General features: G+C 35.5%; 1 pseudogene; it reads left to right on the top strand.

Annotated features, from left to right (window-relative positions):
* Positions 1-242: 242 nt before the first annotated feature.
* On the top strand, positions 243-1082 carry LOC122333959 (annotated as a pseudogene).
* Positions 1083-18605: the final 17523 nt, after the last annotated feature.

The following is an 18605-nucleotide window of genomic DNA, read 5'->3' as shown; positions in this document are numbered from 1 at the left end:
CTCAAGAATATACAATACTGTCACTGTGTTTATCTGACCTAGGGTTTTGGGGCAATTTCAGAACTAACAATCTTTAGCTATTGATATTTAACTAAAAGAGTGAGTTGCATTGAACAAAAATAACAATTTAAATATAAGGAAATTATATAGAATTTGATTATGCATATGAATATAAGCTATAAAAGGAATATTTTTGAAAATACTTTCTGGCTGTATGATTGCAAATAGGACATTCTGAGGAGATGAGTAACTCTACAGTGAACTTCACCTCATCTGAAACCTCAAACTCCACAACTCAGTCCATTGACCTTGTGGGAAGCCTAAACATTTGTGTTTTTAGTATTGATCTGTTGTTTGGTCTCCCTACACACTCCTATGTGATCTGGCTCATCATCACAGGAACAGGAAGTGGAGTTGCATCAGAGTTCTTCAACCTCAATCTCTCTGTTTGTGAGATTGGTTACTTTCTGAATTGTATGTTTTATATTGTGTCAATTTGTCTGCCAAGTATGACAGTATTACCACTGTTTTTAGCAGGACTAGTCTTCACCGGTCGTCCTCTGTTTCAGTGTCTGATCTGTGTTGAGCGTTACCTGGCGGTGGTTCATCCTGTAACCTTTCTGAAGTACAAACCTCTCAGATACAGAGTGATCTGCTGCGCTGCTACATGGTCAATTACTCTTGTCTCCTGCTTTTTGTGTTTATATATGTGTCAAATACACACACAGTTTATATTTGTGCATTTCTTGCTGGCCATTTCTATCCAGTTGTTTTGTCTCGTGGCTGTTCTCAGAGCTCTGAAGCAGTCAGGACCAGGAGCGAGAGGGAGATAGAGAGAGGAGGAAAACCACATGAAGAGAAGAGCATTTTTAATTATTTTAATAAACACTGTGACCACGACTCTCATATATGTCCCATTTGCTATCGCAGGACTAGTTACCATTCTAGCAAACCAGAGTATTTATGCAATTTGGATCACTAGTTTGATTTGCTATGTTCTGGCTGGTTTTGTTCATCCTGTTCTTTATCTGCATCGTTCTGGGAAACTCTCCTGCCTTCAAGCCTTGCCTTTTAATAAATGAGTAATTTATATATAATTTTTTTTTGTTTTTAAATTCACGTGTAAATACAGCAGTCTGTGTAAACGTACGTCTTGATGATAATGGTGTAAAACTGGCTTTGTTCATCATTCTCTTTGTGTTCATCATTCTCAATCTAAAAATACATTGTAGCCTTATGTAGGTTATAGAACATGTAATGTGGGATAGAAAGTTATAAAACATGTAATGTGGGATTTGGGTTTTGATTCCTGTTCATATCTTTATGTTTTTTATTCTGATGTTTAGTCAGGGTTCCTATTTGTGTCTCAACCTTGTGTATGTGAGATGTTCTGATTGGTTGTTTAGGTCACGTGTCTTGCCTCTCATTGGTTGATTCTTGTCATGTGATCATCTTGTTTGGTATACATTGCCATCATGTAGCCATCGTTTCTTGTTATGTATTGATGTTGTAAACCACTGCTGGTGAATCTACTCTGTTTCATGCCAAGTCATGTTCATGTTCAAGTCAAGTCTATGTTTCAAGTCTTAGTATATCATATTTTTGATCACTGTAAATAAACTGCACTTGGGTTCTTTACTACTTCACGACTCAATCGTTACATTAGGAAATATTGTTCTGATTTACTTGTATAAATGATTTAATATGCCACCGCATTGTGTGCTGTATACATATTCTTGGAAGTTTTCCAATCTTTTAAAATGGTAAACTGACTAAAAATGTTGTCATCACTTGAGTATTAATATGAACTTTTATTTTGTTTGCTGTGTGACAACTGTGGCTTAACATGACAAATATTAGGCCTGAGCATTTCAAAATTGCCACCTCAAGCGTTATGACCATAAGTATCTATACATAATCACAGCGTAATGCCTTTGATGTCAGACGTCATTGGCTTTAGGGTGTTTTGAGACCAAATTCAGCATTAATTATCATTCATTTAACAATATGCTTACACGTGATGCTGTGATATCTTAATTACAGGATTACATAATTTTGTTGTCATTTTTTTGGCAGTGTTTCATCCTGTAACCTTTCTGAAGTACAAACCTCTCAGATACAGAGTGATCTGCTGCTCTGTGGCCTGAATACTAACTCTTGGCTCCTGTTCGTATAGTTTACTTACTGTAATGTCACAAAACACTCAATACCTCTCGTGGCTGTTCTCAAAGCTCTGAAGCAGTCAGGACCAGGAGAGAGAGAGAGAGAAAGAGAGAGAGAAAGAAAAGAGGAAAACAACATGAAGAGAGGAGGATTTTATCTCATTTTAATAACAACTGGAAACTTGGTTATTATATAAGTTCCACTTACTAACTGGCTTCTTTTACATTATGATGAATTAAGTTAGTTTGCCTCTTTGGATAATTGGCGTGGTTTCTTATATTCTGGCTGGTTTTGTTCAGCCTGTTCTTTATCTGCACCGAGCTGGAAAACTCTCCTGTCTCTGTTGCTTATAGGATGCGCAATTGTAATATTTGACCAAATTATCTTATTTAATCTTTTAGTATTTTTACCTTTTTAGGAAAAAGATTACGTCATAAAACAATTATGCTGTTTTCAACATTAAAGATGAAGGTCAAAAATTTAAATGTGCCTTTGTGAACACATTATTTACTTTGCTTTTATTATTTGAATACTTGGTGATTTATTTGACGTGCAGCAGATAAATTCACGCACAAACATCCTTGATGTAAAATCAAGTCTACAAAACTAAGCACAGAGAGACTGGACATTCATTCTTCAGGTGAAAAACTTTGATCTTTGATAATAATGAATAGAGTCATAGCACATTTGTAAGAACCTACCTACTATAAGTCTGCTGGTTATTTGAATTGCATTTCATTTGCTTCACACAATCTGAATTATGTGTTTATTGTGACATATTAAATGAAATAATGAGTTCCTTTTCTGATATTTCATATCATGCTTATTTGTTTTTCTCTAATTTGATCCCTTTTTATATAAAAATTAGATTGTATGTGCGAGATTTGTCAATAAGGTAATAAGTCAGAAAGCAGATATTATCTAAATACATTGTGCTTGTGTAAAGTTCTTCACAACAAAACATTAAAACTACATGTAAAGTTTGGTTGAATATATGCGTTCAATGAATGTTGAGATTTATGTGCCAAAGTTCTTTATTTTTCCCCCATAGGATGAGTAACTCTGCAGTGAATGTCACCACATCTGGAGCACCTTCAAACTCCACATCTCCACATTGCCCTGGGATAATAAACATTGTGGAAATATTCAATATGTTGTTTGCTCTTCCGACACACTCCTATGTTATATGGCTCATTGTCAAAGGAACAGGAAGTGGAGTTGCATCTGAGTTCTTCACCCTTAATCTCTCTGTTTGTGAGATTGCTTACAGTCTGAATGCTGTATTCAATATGCATGTTTGTTTTGTTCGGGATTCAAGTCTTAAGGCATTAACACGTTTTTTCACAGGACTTGTTATCACCGGTCGTCCTCTGTTTCAGTGTCTGATCTGTGTTGAGCGTTACCTGGCGGTGGTTCATCCTGTAACCTTTCTGAAGTACAAACCTCTCAGATACAGAGTGATCTGCAGCTCTATGGCCTGGATACTTATTGTCGGCTCTGGTTTAGGCTGCATGCTTACATTAGGCTTTTTTTATATTTATGCACGTTTCTTTTCACTGCAGTTTCTCCTCTTCGTCTTCATTCAGATGTTTTTTCTTGTGAAAGTTCTCAGAGCTCTGAAGCAGTCAGGACCAGGAGAAAGAATGAGGGAGGAGGAAAACCACACGAAGAGAAAAGCATTTCATATTATTCTAATAACTACTGTGAGCATGGTTATCATATACGTGCCATTTATTATCTCAGGATTGTATTACATAATAACACGGAACTATATTGTTGAACATTTTACTGTTGGATTAATTTGTTTTACTTTGGCTGGTTTTGTTCAGCCTGTTCTTTATCTGCACCATGCTGGAAAACTCTCCTGTCTCTGTTGCTCATAATATATACGTATGTTTTGTGTTTCATATCATTCTAATAACTACTGTGAGCATGGCTATCATATACGTGCCATTTATTTTTTCATTCCGATGCAAGATCATAGTAAGGAGCTTTTCATTGTTCATTGAGTATTTTGTTCAGCCAGTTCTGTATCTGCAATGATTTGTAGGTCTCCTTTAATTTCAATAAAACATTACGTTGTTTAGCACGTTGTTAATTATTAAGTTGCTAATTCTGACTGATTACGATGCAATGAATGGTTTGTATAGAAACGGTTTTAATTCATCAATGTATTTTAGTTTAGTAACTGGCTGAGTGTTCATTTAAACCTTTGAGGTGAAGGAGGTTTTTCAAAAAGTTGTGGTTCACGATAATTAAATTGATAATTACCTTGTTGCAATTGTCTAAACACACCTGAACACAATGAGACAATTAACAGGGGACAGAACTTGGGACACACAGAGCATTCTGGCTTTTTATTAGTATGCATAAAGCACATATTCTGCATGACCATATTCTACACCTTTAAATACCAAAACTAAACAACTACCTTTACTATTAATAAGCAGCAATTTAAAGTGTGTTAAGACAAAAGTAGTATTTAATAGTTTGTTAATAATGACATTTAGACCTCAAAATATGTAACCAAATATTACATTCTCAATATATAAGTGTTCTGGTTGTTTGTACTGGGATGTGCTCAAATCTTACTGCTTTGTTTGCTTGTTCTGACTTTTTATTCACTTAGATAACTGCAATAAGTTAGTAAATATATTTCTATGCTCCAAAATGTTAATGTAATTCTAGATCAGGCTGAAATCCCTTTATTATTAGTATTATTATTAAACTCATTATTATTAAACTCATTCAACTCTCAGACAAATTGAATGGACACTATTTGTTGCTATATGTATACAGATTCATGATAATTAAAAATCTTCTGTGGAACACAAGCTAAAGATATTTTAAAAAATAAGAAGAATATTTGAAGAATTTTACATAGAACTTTGAAGAGTGTTTGAGTTCAGAAGATGAGTAACTCTACAGCAGACTTCACTGAATCTGAAGCATCTACAAAATCTCTGTGTTTTTGAGATCGGTAACTGTCTGAACTCTTTGCTCTCGGTTCTTTTCAACACAGTTCATTCTCTTTCTCTCCATCCAGTTGTTTTGTCTCGTGGCTGTTCTCAGAGCTCTGAAGCAGTCAGGACCAGGAGCGAGAGAGCGAGAAACAGAGAGGAAAACCACATGAAGAAAAGAGCATTCCATCTAATTTTTATAACTACTGTGAACATGGTTATCACATATGTGCCAATTATTATCTCAGGAGTGTTTATTAATCTGAAAAACCAATATCATTTAGCATATTGGGGCCCTGGTGTGGTTTGTCATCTGCTGGCTGGTTATGTTCAACCTGTTCTTTATCTGAACCGAGCTGGAAAATTATTCTGCCTCTGTTCATCATAATTAATTACACATTTACTTTTAAAATGCTTTTAATTAGTGGACTGGCCAGGGCATTTATTGCACAAAGTTGAATTGGTATTTACTCATTTTAGGTTCAAAGTATAATTACATACAGTCGATAATCAATGTTAATGAGTACGTTTATTTGGTGTGGTTATAGGGGTTTGGTATAATTTTTTTTATCAGATAAATAATAATAATAAACACCTATCGCTATTTTTACATATTTTTCTTACTATTTATTTCTCTCTTGCTCCTTGCTCTTGAATTCTCTCTCTAGAAATTTGCATATGAAGTGATAAATGAGATACATCTAAATTAGCCAGCACAGGTGCAAGAGGATTGAATGTTCAGTTTGCAAAAATAATACTCATGTCAATTTGAATTTGCATTTCTTCTGTATAGAGCAACATGATATAACATCATTTTACAGCGCTTTGGAATACTTGATTTTGATTGGTCAGTCATAGTCCCTCAGAAAGATTTACATTCTTATAAAAGAAATATAAACAATCACAAGCTTTTAGATTAACATTCTGTCTAAAAGTTTACTCTGTCTGACTATCTGTTATATTGATTTTAAATATTTGCAAGTTTTATGTGACATGTAGGCTAACAGATGAAGTCATTTCTATATCACTGAACTGTGACATTCGCACTTCAGGTAACAAAACAAACTTGTTTTTATCCTCAGTAATAAGAAACAATGTCATTGTGCTCATTTGAATTGTCCTTAGAAAGCTTTTTTGTTGTTGTTTGTTTGTTTCATTGAATAGAGATCATCTAAACCAAAAGAAATGTGATTGAAAATTATAAATTACATATAAGAATTTAAGAACGTTTAAAACAGCAAAGATTGTTCATGTTTTGAATTTTTGGGATATAGCCTATACCTTTTCTATTATGAAGGCATATGGAAGAAGTTATGCAACGTTTTTTTATACTATAGATTCTTCAATCTTAATAGTTATTATTGTAAAACGACAGCAGAATGACCAAAATGCAACATTTTATGTGCGGAACACTTATTACAAAATGGGAAAAGACATTACGTGACCTAAACACATAAGAAATTTGGAGCAGATTTAAGTTTGAGGTATTAACTGTTTACAAATAATTGAACATCACTATGAAGCATCTGTAAACTGATCCGAGATCAATAAATCATATAAGATACCGGTCTATTGGTTTACTTTATCAGTGCTTCTATAGCGGACCGTACACATTTTGAAATAGTTTAGCGTAATGAAGAATCACTTGCTGAACTCACATCAGTCATGTTTAATGCATGTGAAACACTGGTTTTACACAAAATAATAAAAAACAAGCCTCATGAAACTGAATTATGTTTAACATATGGAAATTGTATTTATGTGTACTTTTCTCCTGCCATAGATAAGACTTCTACATTATTTTGTTTTGCTTGCTTTGGAGAAGACAAACACAGAGAAGATGAACAACTGTACAGAGAACTTCACCACACATGAAGCATCTACAAACTCCTCAACCTCAAATCACTTTGGGTCACTGTATATTTTGGAAATGTGTCTGCACAGCATTAATGTTCTGTTTTTTCTTCCTACACACTCCTATATTATATCACACATCATCACAGGAACAGGAAGTGGATTTGCATTTGAGTTTATTTTTCTCAACCTCTCTGTGTCAGAGATTGGTATCTGTCTGAATTCTCTGATCACTCTACTGTCATTTTGGTTAACAGACCTCTTAACATTACAGCTGTTTTTTGTAGGCCTAATCATGACCGGTCGTCCTCTGTTTCAGTGTCTGATCTGTGTAGAGCGTTACCTGGCGGTGGTTCATCCTGTAACCTTTCTGAAGTACAAACCTCTCAGATACAGAGTGATCTGCTGCTCTGTGGCCTGGATAATTATTCTTGCATCCTGCATGTGTTGCATGTTTACCATACTCTCAAACACCATTGTATATATGGGGTTCTTTCTGTTGCATTTCCTTCTCTTCTTTCCCATCCAGCTGTTTTGTCTCGTGGCTGTTCTCAGAGCTCTAAGACTGTCAGGACCGGGAGAAAGAGGAAGAAAAAGAAATGAGGAAAACAAGAAGATGAAAAAAATAATTTATCTCATTCTAATAACTACTGCTACCATAGTTATCATATATGTTCCATTTACTCTCACAGCATTGTTTACTATTGTGACAAAAAAATATATTCAGGGCATTTGGCTTCCTGCTTTGTTTTGTTATGTGCTGGCTGGTTTTGTTCAGCCTGTTCTGTACCTGAGCCAGACTGGAAAGCTCTCATTTCTCTGTTCTCATTTCTTTTGAGCTCAAAAGTATCTTTTCAACACAACTTAACTTTTCAACACCTAGCGAATGATATTTGCTACAACATGATTGCATGAAAACCTTAATTATCCTATTAATAATATGAGTACTTGCTATGACAGCAAAATTTATCATGTCAGTTTTTGTCCGAATATCAGGTGCTCAGCGAGTGCACCAGTGCTGGCCACTGCATGCCATATAACATTTGGTTGGGAAGACAACACTTTTAATTATGTATACTACAGAAACTATGTTTTTTTGTTTTTTTACAGTATAAAAAGTGCATTTTTACTTTCTCAAAAAACCTCACTCTGAATGATTTATGAGCGTTCTGAAAAATGGGGACATGGAGCAATGTCCTGATAAGTCACCTTCTCCTTGTAACACCTGTGTATACCCATGTCATTATACAAATTTGTGTCCTCATATGTCACAAAAAAGCCATGCACAAACATACACACGCATAATTACAATCTTTTTTAATGGCTTTAGCTATTCAGAAGTTTAATGCTTTAGCTGTTTACCTGAATACAACCCCAAGTATTGGTAGGTTAATGGTATGGGGGAGGGGCTAGAATTAGGGGTGGAGTTAGGATTAGGCAATCAGGTAGCTTTTTTGATGAGGGTTAAATAATTTGGTAGAAAGTTGTAAATGGGCACAACACCAGAGCCACTCAACTGGATAACTTAAACCGGTGCCACATTCATATCTCTCATGCAGGCTTGGTCTGGTGCTTCAAACAAAAGTAATATTCTCCATCTTTCTTTACTGTATTGTTTTACTTGATTACTGTAATATTGCTCCAATTTAGTCTTGTTGCTAAAGTAAGCCGATTATTTAATTGTCATCCTATTTAGAGGTTAACTTGTGAGAACTGAGAAAACAAACACAGAGATGAATAACTCTCCAGTGAACCTCACCATAACTGAAGCATCTACAAACTCTGCAGCTCATTTCATTGGGCTACTGGAAAGTTTGAACATTTGCGTCTGCATCATCTGTTTCCTGTTTGGTTTCCCTTTACACTCCTATGTAACATGGCTTATCATCACAACAACAGAAAGTGGAGTTACATCAAAGTTCTTCATCCTCAATCTCTCTGTTTGTGAGATTAGTATCTGTTTGAATAATTTTGTATATGCAATATCATATTGGGTTTTAAGTCTCTCGACAATTACATTGTTTTTTGCTGGATTTACCACCACTGGTCGTCCTCTGTTTCAGTGTCTGATCTGCGTAGAGCGTTACCTGGCGGTGGTTCATCCTGTAACCTTTCTGAAGTACAAACCTCTCAGATACAGAGTGATCTGCTGCATGGTGTGCTGGATCATTTGTCTGGGTTCGTGTGTGGTCTGCATGTATGCTTTAGGTGAAGAGTACATACATTTATATACATGGTTCTTTTCAGTGCAGTTTCTCGTCTTCCTCTCCATCCAGTTGTTTTGTCTCGTGGCTGTTCTCAGAGCTCTGAAGCAGTCAGGACCAGGAGAGAGAGGGAGAGAAAGAAAGGAGGTAAATCACATGAAGAGAAGAGCATGTCATCTCATTCTAATAATTACAGCAAGCATGGCTATCCTATATGGCCCATGTATAATTACAGGATTCTTAACTATTATGACCCAAAAGCTTTTTCATCCACTTTGGTTTATTGGTTTTACTTGTTATATGCTGGCTGGTTTTGTGCACCCTGTTCTTTATCTGCACCATGCTGGAAATATCTCCTGTCTCTGTTTGAAGTAATATTTTGAATTATGATATTTTAGTAGACTAATATTACTTATTGACAATGTCATTATATTGACAACAATATTGTCATTTTTCTTAATTCTGATCTTTGAAACCTCAGTCATTTTGCTCTTACATAAAGCTCAGTGCCACTCATGAGAGTGTCTTTATATGTTCTGATTTCATTTTTAATCTGATATGGTTATTATGAATTATTGCATCCAATAAAAAAAAAAAAAACAATCAACTACCCAGTGTCCCTTTTCCACATTACTGGTTGTCACAGAGATCACTGCAATAACCTTGACATCCTATAATAACACAAATGTTTTAAATGAAATTTGCATATCGGATGTTGACTGAGTGGCACCTGTGCTGGTTTGGGAGGGCTGAATATAATTTTTTTCAGTGATGAAGTGTCTTGTTTGTGTTCATATTTGTATATGAAGTCCTGCACACATTCACGTGATAGCAGTAAATCCAGTCTACAAAACACATCAAAGAGATTTATATATACCCAGAGAGATTGGACTGGACAGGCTGCTAATTTGAGAAGACAAACACAAAAGAGATGAGCAACTCTACAGTAAACACCACCACACCTGAAACAAACTCCGCAACTTATTCCATTGGACTTATGAAAAGACTGAAAATTTGTGTGTACAGCATCACTTTCCTGTCTGGTCTTCTGACTATGTTGGCTCATCACCACAGGAATGGGAACCTCACAGATATAGCATGATCTGTGAATAAATATACATATTTTGTGAATAAATTGACAATAGTTGTATCTGTCGGTTATATCTTGTTTTATTGACAAATGGTTTATTTATAGGGGTTGGGTTTTGTGATCATAAATTTGTAAATAGTGTAATATTTATAAAACTGGTGTGACTTTTTACATTGAAAAATCACCCCATATATGCAATAATGGCTAAAATATTACCCAGTGTGTAATTTAATCAGGATGATTAACAGAGGACCTGCACATTTGGGTATCCTGTGCATTAAGAAGCAAAGCCAAAGGTCCTGTCCAATATAGCATGCAAAGCATAATATGCGCTTAGTTAGTCTTGGTCTGGGGTTGTCTCATTAAATATTTGCATGTGACGTATAAAAAGGACAAGAAGTCATGCACATTTATTCTGACAGCTGTGAAATCAGACTACAAAACACAACACAGAGATTTAAATACACTGAAGGAGACTGGACATTTACTCAGCAGGTGATCAACTCTTTTTAACTAAATTTCTTGTTTTAACATAATGTGTAACAACATCACTTTGTTGCTTTGCACAGAGCAGGTTTAAAAAATTTTAATCAAATGCTTATTTGAGTTTAAATTGGAATATTTGTAGAATTGTTGACTGGTTTTATATTAAGTGAAGGAATCCAGCATGCATTCAGATCATACCTGGTTAATTTTTTTTATTGCTGTCTTCCTCTAGATCGTGGTTCGTGTTTTGTGAGCTGCTGAAATTAGAGGACATGCACATGGGAGATGAATGTGTTTATAGCTGACTTCAACTCTTCAGAAACATCAACAAACTCCACAACTTATTCAATCAAGCTAATGGACATTATGGAAATCAGTGTGTACAGCATCAATTTCTTGTTTAGTTTTCCTATGCATTGTTATGTGATATGGCTCATGGTTGGAACAAGAAAGGGAGTTGCAACAGATTTTTTTAACCTTAATCTGTCTGTTTGTGAGATTGGCATCTGTCTGAATAGTGTGGTATTTGTACTGTCAATGTGGTTTTCATCTCTTGTGATGCTAGAAGTGTTTTTAATAGGATTTACATTCACCGGTCGTCCTCTGTTTCAGTGTCTGATCTGTGTAGAGCGTTACCTGGCGGTGGTTCATCCTGTAACCTTTCTGAAGTACAAACCTCTCAGATATAAAGTGATCTGCTGCGCTGCAGCCTGGATCATTAATCTAGTTTCCTGTTTTGTTTGCATGTACAACTTTGCCTTAAAAAAAAATCTTGACCAGGCATGGTTCTTGACATTGGAGCTTACACTGGTCATTTCCATCCAGTTGTTTTGTCTTGTGGCTGTTCGCAGAGCTCTGAAGCAGTCAGGACCAGGAGAGAGAGTTAGAGCGGAGGAAAACCCAATGAAAAGAAAAGCACTTCATATTATTCTAATAACTACTGTGACCATGATTATTATATATTGCCCATTTGCAATCACAGGAGTATCTATTATTTTTACAGCAGTCAGTTCTCCATCAGTTTGGTTCACTGGTTTGACTTGTTTCATTCTGGCTGGCTTTGTGCAGCCTCTACTTTATCTGCGTCATGCTGGAAAGCTCTCCTGCCTTTGTTCTAAAAATATGTAATCATGGTTTTTTTTTTGTTTTTAACTTTAGTTTCTATGTAAAATGTGTTACTGGATATTTGTTGTCTTTAACTGTCCATTAAAATAAACAGAGGTTGCATCACTGTGTCAAAGGCATAACATGTATGTACCTTTGTGATTCCTCTGTAAATACTTGGGCTCTGAATTAACTCGAGGAAGACACAGAAACTAACAATCTGATATGCAAGCATATGCATATGAGAAATAATGTGATCATCAAAAAATAAATAGTTTGTAAATGAAAAATGCTTCATGTTGCCAAATGAATTGCTGATCCGTGAAGAGGTGAAGGAAGTGCACATCTACTACATCTACGCTTTGATCATTGTACTGAATGTGATCTAGATGTAGTGTTGATGAAAATATGACTTTCTCAACTTTTTACTCAACATTTGCGTATTTTATTTTATTTTTTTTCCAAAAAAAGGTAACTATCTATATTCAAGTGCTGATAAAACTTGAAATCATAAATTTTGGTGGTGCATGGCATCTTTTTTTTTTTTTTTTTATTACTAGTGTGGAAAGGGTTATGAGCTTTAACTAAATTACCATTCTATGATTTTAAGATTAGTAACAAGCACTAGAAGTGATTGAAGCAAGTGGCAAGAAGTGATTGGCAAGAATTGATGAATAAATTATTATTGTCTTCTTTGTGCACAAAAATGTTTCCCGTAGCTTCATAAAAATGATCATTAAAGCCCTGTTGTCACAGGTACTATTTTACAGATGTCCTTGCTATGTTTTTGCTATGCTGCTCACGTCATGCCTGCTGCTCCACGACCTTCTCACGTCAGGCAAGTTAAGTCAAACTTTATTGTTGTCATGTCTACTAACTCCAAGCCTGATTTCATGTTTGCTAACGTCACTCCTTTTACTCCAGGACCTCACTCCCTATCCAAGATGGCTGCCATGCCTGAGCCAGTCAAGTCAAGTCAATTTGTGTCTGTTTGTTTGGTATTTTGGATGTCACTTTTATTAACTAACTGAACTTGCGTTCTTCAGTGCTCGCCTTCAGTGGATCCATTACAATTGTGTGTATGATGGGGTGATTTTGGCAATGACCCATTGTTACTTTTCCTTAATAGATGTTTTCCACTGAGATTGTTGTATTAAATTGACACCCTATCATAACACAGGTGATTAAATTGATTTTTCTCTTTTATTTTTAAATGCTTGTTATAAAAATTTGCATTTTTGGTGTTGACTGAGTTGCAGGTGCTCTGGCCAGTGTCATAAATATAGACAGTTTCCTCAAATATTTGATGGACTGTTTGATTTTTCCACTGTATTAACAACATATCAATATTTAATTGGTACAAGTCTCAGTTTTCATGTTGGTAACACTTTATTCTGATGGTCCCTTATGAACATTCAGTTGAAAATCAGTAATTTTGCACCTACATGTCAACTAACTTTCATCAGATTATAAGTAGACTGTCTGATTATTATCTGCTAACTCTTTATTGTGATGATCTACCAACAGACATTCTACTGACTATAGGTGGCTTTTCAAGACTTACTCAACTTATTTTAACCCTATTCCTACCAGTCTACTAATTCTCTACCAACACTCTAATGAAATGTAGTTGACATGTAAATGCAAAGTTCCTTATTGTCAACAGAATGTTCATAAGAGACCATCAAAATAGTAAAACCGCCATGTTAAGTTTAGCTGATTGTTGTGTAACTGGAGTGCAATGTTAAAGTGGAAAGTCCTGCACTGTTCTAAATATGCAAGATAGCAAGTTAAATTCAGTGTCAACAGAACACAGTTCAGTATTCTTCTGCTCAAGGAATCTCTTCTCCATCACCACTTCAAAATTTCAATTGTTTACTCAGACTTTCCAGCCATTTTATCTCTTACATATTTGCATATCTGGAGTTTCATGTGACACATAGCAGATGCAATAATGCTGCAGTGAATTCAGTCTGCAGAACACAGCTCAGAGATTTACTCTATATACATCCAGAGAGACTGGACATTGGTTTGTCAGGTGATGAACGTTTCTTTTCAGTTTAATTTGTTGTTTTAAATTGCAACAATATGCAATGTAACTGTTAATTTAATATTGTCAAAGTGCATGTTTTCTGCAGGGAGATTTAGCTCAGGTTATTTGTGCTTAAATCGGAAATTTAGTGGAATTACATATTAGTACATCTACACTTCCCTTTTCCCACAGATCATAGTTCAGAGGGAGCTGCTGAACTGAAAAGACACAGAGAAGATGAATAATTCTACAGTTACTTTCACCACACCTGAAACATCAACAAGCCGAAATCAGATAATGGACATTCTGGAAATGTCTGTGTACAGCATTAATCTCTTGTTCAGTCTTCCTATACACTTCAATATTATATGGCTCATCGTAACAGGAAGTGGAGTCGCATCAGAGTTCTTCAACCTCAATCTCTCCATTTGTGAGCTTGGCATCTGTCTGAACAGCTTGATCTTTGTACTGTCAATTTCGTTTGCGAGTTTCACAAAATTAGATTTTTTTTTAATTGGACTCTCAATCACCGGTCGTCCTCTGTTTCAGTGTCTGATCTGTGTTGAGCGTTACCTGGCGGTGGTTCATCCTGTAACCTTTCTGAAGTACAAACCCCTCAGATACAGAGTGATCTGCTCTGCTGGGGCTTGGATCAGTATACTTGGTTCCTGTTTGTGTTGCACGTTCACCTTACTCTCGCAATACAGAAATATACACACATGGATCTTTTTGGTGCAGATTATACTGGTCTTCTTCATTCAGTTTTTTTGTCTCGTGGCTGTTCTCAGAGCACTGAAGAAGTCAGGACCAGGAGAAAAAGGGAGAGAAAGAGAGAAGGAAAACCACATGAAGAGAAGAGCTTTTAATATTATTCTAATAACAACTGTAAGCATGGTTATCCTGTATCTGCCAAAAACAATCACTGTCTTTTATATCATTCTGACAGCAGACTATACTCCAACAATTTGGTTCTCTGCTTTGACTTGCTTTTTGTTGGCTGGTTTTGTTCAGCCAGTTCTTTTTCTGCACCGAGCTGGAAAACTCTCTTGCATCTGTTTGACATAAAATTTGCAGTTGTGATATTTTACTTGGTTGCAATTAATTTATGATTATGCTTCATCTTAAAAATGTTAAAATCAGTGATTCCTGAAAAAGTATCATCATGAGTTTAATTGACTCCATGACTTTTATTACATAGATGACAGATTACGTTTTGAGTAAAAAATATTTTCAGATATTTTAATCTTTAATTGATTTACCTTAACTATTTGCATATCTGATATGACGTGTAGCAAATGTCTTGCAGATATTTATATAAGAGCTGCAAATTTAGTCTAAACACAGCACAGAGATGTATTTACATCCAGAGAGACTAAACATTCACTCGTCAGGTGACAAACTCCTCTTTTTGTTTCAATGTCTTAAAGAAACATTTTGATTTGTTATTTAGAAAAGGTTTGAGTAAACACTGAAATTTGGTTACTTATGTATTTATGGATTACATGGCTCAAATGCAATTCTTATTTCCCATGGATCACAGCTAAGAAGACGAACACAGAGGAGATGAATAACTCTACAGTGATCTTCGCCACATCTGAGCTATCTACAAAATCCATAATTCGTTTCATTGGACTTGTGGAAAGTGTGAACATATGTGTGCAAGGCTTTAGTTTCCTTGTTGGTCTTCCTACGCACTTATATGTCGCATGGCTCATCTTGAGAGGAGCAGGAAGTGGAGTTGCATTAGAGTTCTTCATCCTCAATCTCTCTATTGCAGAGATTGGTTTCAGCGTGAATTGTTTGACCTTTGTACTGTCAGAGTGGTTTTCATTTATAGTAGATCTTAAGCTATTTTTAGTAGGACTGATCACCACCGGTCGTCCTCTGTTTCAGAGTCTGATGTGTGCTGAGCTTTACCTGGCGGTGGTTCATCCTGTAACCTTTCTGAAGTACAAACCTCTCAGATACAGAGTGATCTGCTGCTCTGTGGCCTGGATCATTATCCTTGGCTCTTGTTTGTGCTGCATGTTTACTATACTCTCGCACAACCTTGTACATTTGTGGTTCATGTCAATTCAGTTCCTCATATTTTTCTTCATCCAGCTGTTTTGTTTTGTGGCTGTTCTCAGAGCCCTGAAGAAGCCAGGACCAGGCAGAGAAACATGGGAGGAAAACCACATGAAGAGAAGAGCGTTTTATCTCATTCTCATAACAACGGGGAGCATGGTTATCACATATGTCCCATATTGTATTGTAGGATTTTTTACTATTGTCACAGAAAAGAGTATTGATGCACATTGGGTTCCTGGTTTTGTTTTTTACGTGTTGGCTGGTTTTGTTCATCCTGTTCTTTATCTGCATCGGAATGGATCATGTCTCTGAAGACCTATTATTGTTATATATATTATGAGTGAATGGGAAAATAAATCACTTGCGTATCCTTGTAGCTGTTTTCATACAGCTCAAAATGAAACCACACATCGGAGCCTACATAAATGCAAACATTTTTATTAATATATGCACTACATTATCACTACAAAATACCTGTACCATTTCACCTTTTGTAACATATATGCCATTTCCAGTTTGTGTGCTTTTGCAGTTTTGGCACTTACTGTCATTGTTTATTTGGAGAAATGCATCCATATTGTTGAAATTATTTACAAAGATTTATTCTGTGTTTAACAAAGTGCAAAGAGTGGTTTTATCGTCTCTTGTATTGGAGTAAAGCACACCAGTCAACTGCTGTTGTATTTAGTTGTGCTATAAAAATAAAATCGACATAGACGTTGATTGCTTTTAGTTTGTTGTTTGTTTTTGTCACCTTTCTTTCTTTGTCATTTTCATTGCTCAGTATAACAATTTGAATATGGGATGTTGAATGAGTGGCACCTGCTGGCTAGTGCCAGATATCTAGTTTTCAGAGATGGTAGGTTTGTTAGATGTCAGGTGATGCTGGCTCACGGAGTACAGAGATGTAATTGAGAGGTATAAAATCCTGTATAAAACGGTTCAAAAAACAGTTCAAATCTGCATACAAGTAAGTTTAACAACAATGCTGCATCAACAAATGTGCTTTTGCATTTGTTAACACTATTGGGTATGTTTAGGTTGGGTTTGGTGTAGTGCATAATTTTAGTACAGCCCAATATTTGAATTCTGAATCGCTGCAATACATATCTGTTGAAAACATCATAAACAGCAAAAGTTACCTATATTAACTTAATAAAAAAGTGCCAGGACCACCAGAGATGCTCGGTAGGCGTGCTTTCAAATATCCATTGTTTTCTATTGTAACTATTTTTAACTTTTTTTATAATATGGGAAAGTTGTAATTTATTTATTTTGTAGTAGAAAATTGTTCATTGCTTTTTTCAACTGTTCCTATGTGAGCATTTATTTGTCACATTATAATTTCCTATAGTATTTTTGATACTTGTGGCCTTTGCAGTGTGACAGTTGAACAATCTGTCATCAGCTGTTTTTTGTATTTATTTTCTTATCAGAACGAGTTATGATATTGTTCATGATTGATATTCCTTGCTTAATATTTACATCCCAGCATAACAAAAAAGGACCAGAGTGTCTTTTTTCTGTCATTTTGACATGTATGGTAATAAAATTTTCATATTCTGTTGAATGAGAGGCACCTGCAACCGTTTTGAGAATAAATCATGTTTAGAGAGACTGAGCATTTACTTTTCCGGTGGTAACAGATGTTAATTGGCCACCGGGTTTTAATATTATTATTTTATGGGGGAGATCCTTCCCAAAAGATACTTTTTTTTAATGCATAAACATTTTCATATCTAATGTTTTATGCGACATGGCAAATTACGGTAAGTCATGCACATACTGTATATTCATGTAGCAGCAGTGAAGTCAGTCTACACAGAGATTTAAATACAACTAAAGAGACTGGACATTCACTCTTCAGGTGACTCCTTTTTGATTCAGTTTCATCTTATTAACATTAAAAAGAGTATTAAGTTCTAAAAGACTGAGCTGTTTGTCTTATTGAGGAGAAATAACAATTTCAATAATTTTCCATATGAATGTTGTCTATTACAGGAAATATTACAGAATTTATGAAAATATTTAATTATGATGTGCTCTGGCTAAGTGATAGCAAATTGTAAATCTTGTAGAATTGCCAACCGGATTGTATAAATTGTATTATTTCAAACTATTAATGTTGGGTTGATTTTCTGAATTGCCTCATTTACACTTCTGTAAATCACAGCTGCTGTACACGTATGATTTGAGAAGATAAACAAAGAGGAGATGAATAACTCTACAGTGAACTTCACTACACCTGAAACATCAAACTCCACTATTCAGTCCATTGGGCTTATAGACAGTCTGAACATTTGTGTGTACATTTTTGCTTTCCTGTTCGGTATTCCAATACAATGCTATATTATACGGCTCATCATCAAAGGAACAGGAAGCGGAGTTGCATCAGAGATCTTCATCCTCAATCTGTTTCTTTGTGACATCGGTATCTGTTTCAGTTGTTTGTTTACTGTTGTGTCAATTTGTCTGCCGAGTATCACAGTACTTACATTGTTTTCAGCAGGACTTGTCATCACCGGTCGTCCTCTGTTTCAGTGCCTGATCTGTGTTGAGCGTTACCTGGCGGTGGTTCATCCTGTAACCTTTCTGAAGTACAAACCTCTCAGATACAGAGTGATCTGCTGCGCTGCTGCGTG

The sequence above is a fragment of the Puntigrus tetrazona genome, unplaced genomic scaffold (assembly GCF_018831695.1).
Source record: "Puntigrus tetrazona isolate hp1 unplaced genomic scaffold, ASM1883169v1 S000000450, whole genome shotgun sequence".
Classification (NCBI taxonomy): domain Eukaryota; kingdom Metazoa; phylum Chordata; class Actinopteri; order Cypriniformes; family Cyprinidae; genus Puntigrus; species Puntigrus tetrazona.
Note: the sequence above shows the minus strand (reverse complement) of the source record. Positions and strands in the feature narration are given on the sequence as shown.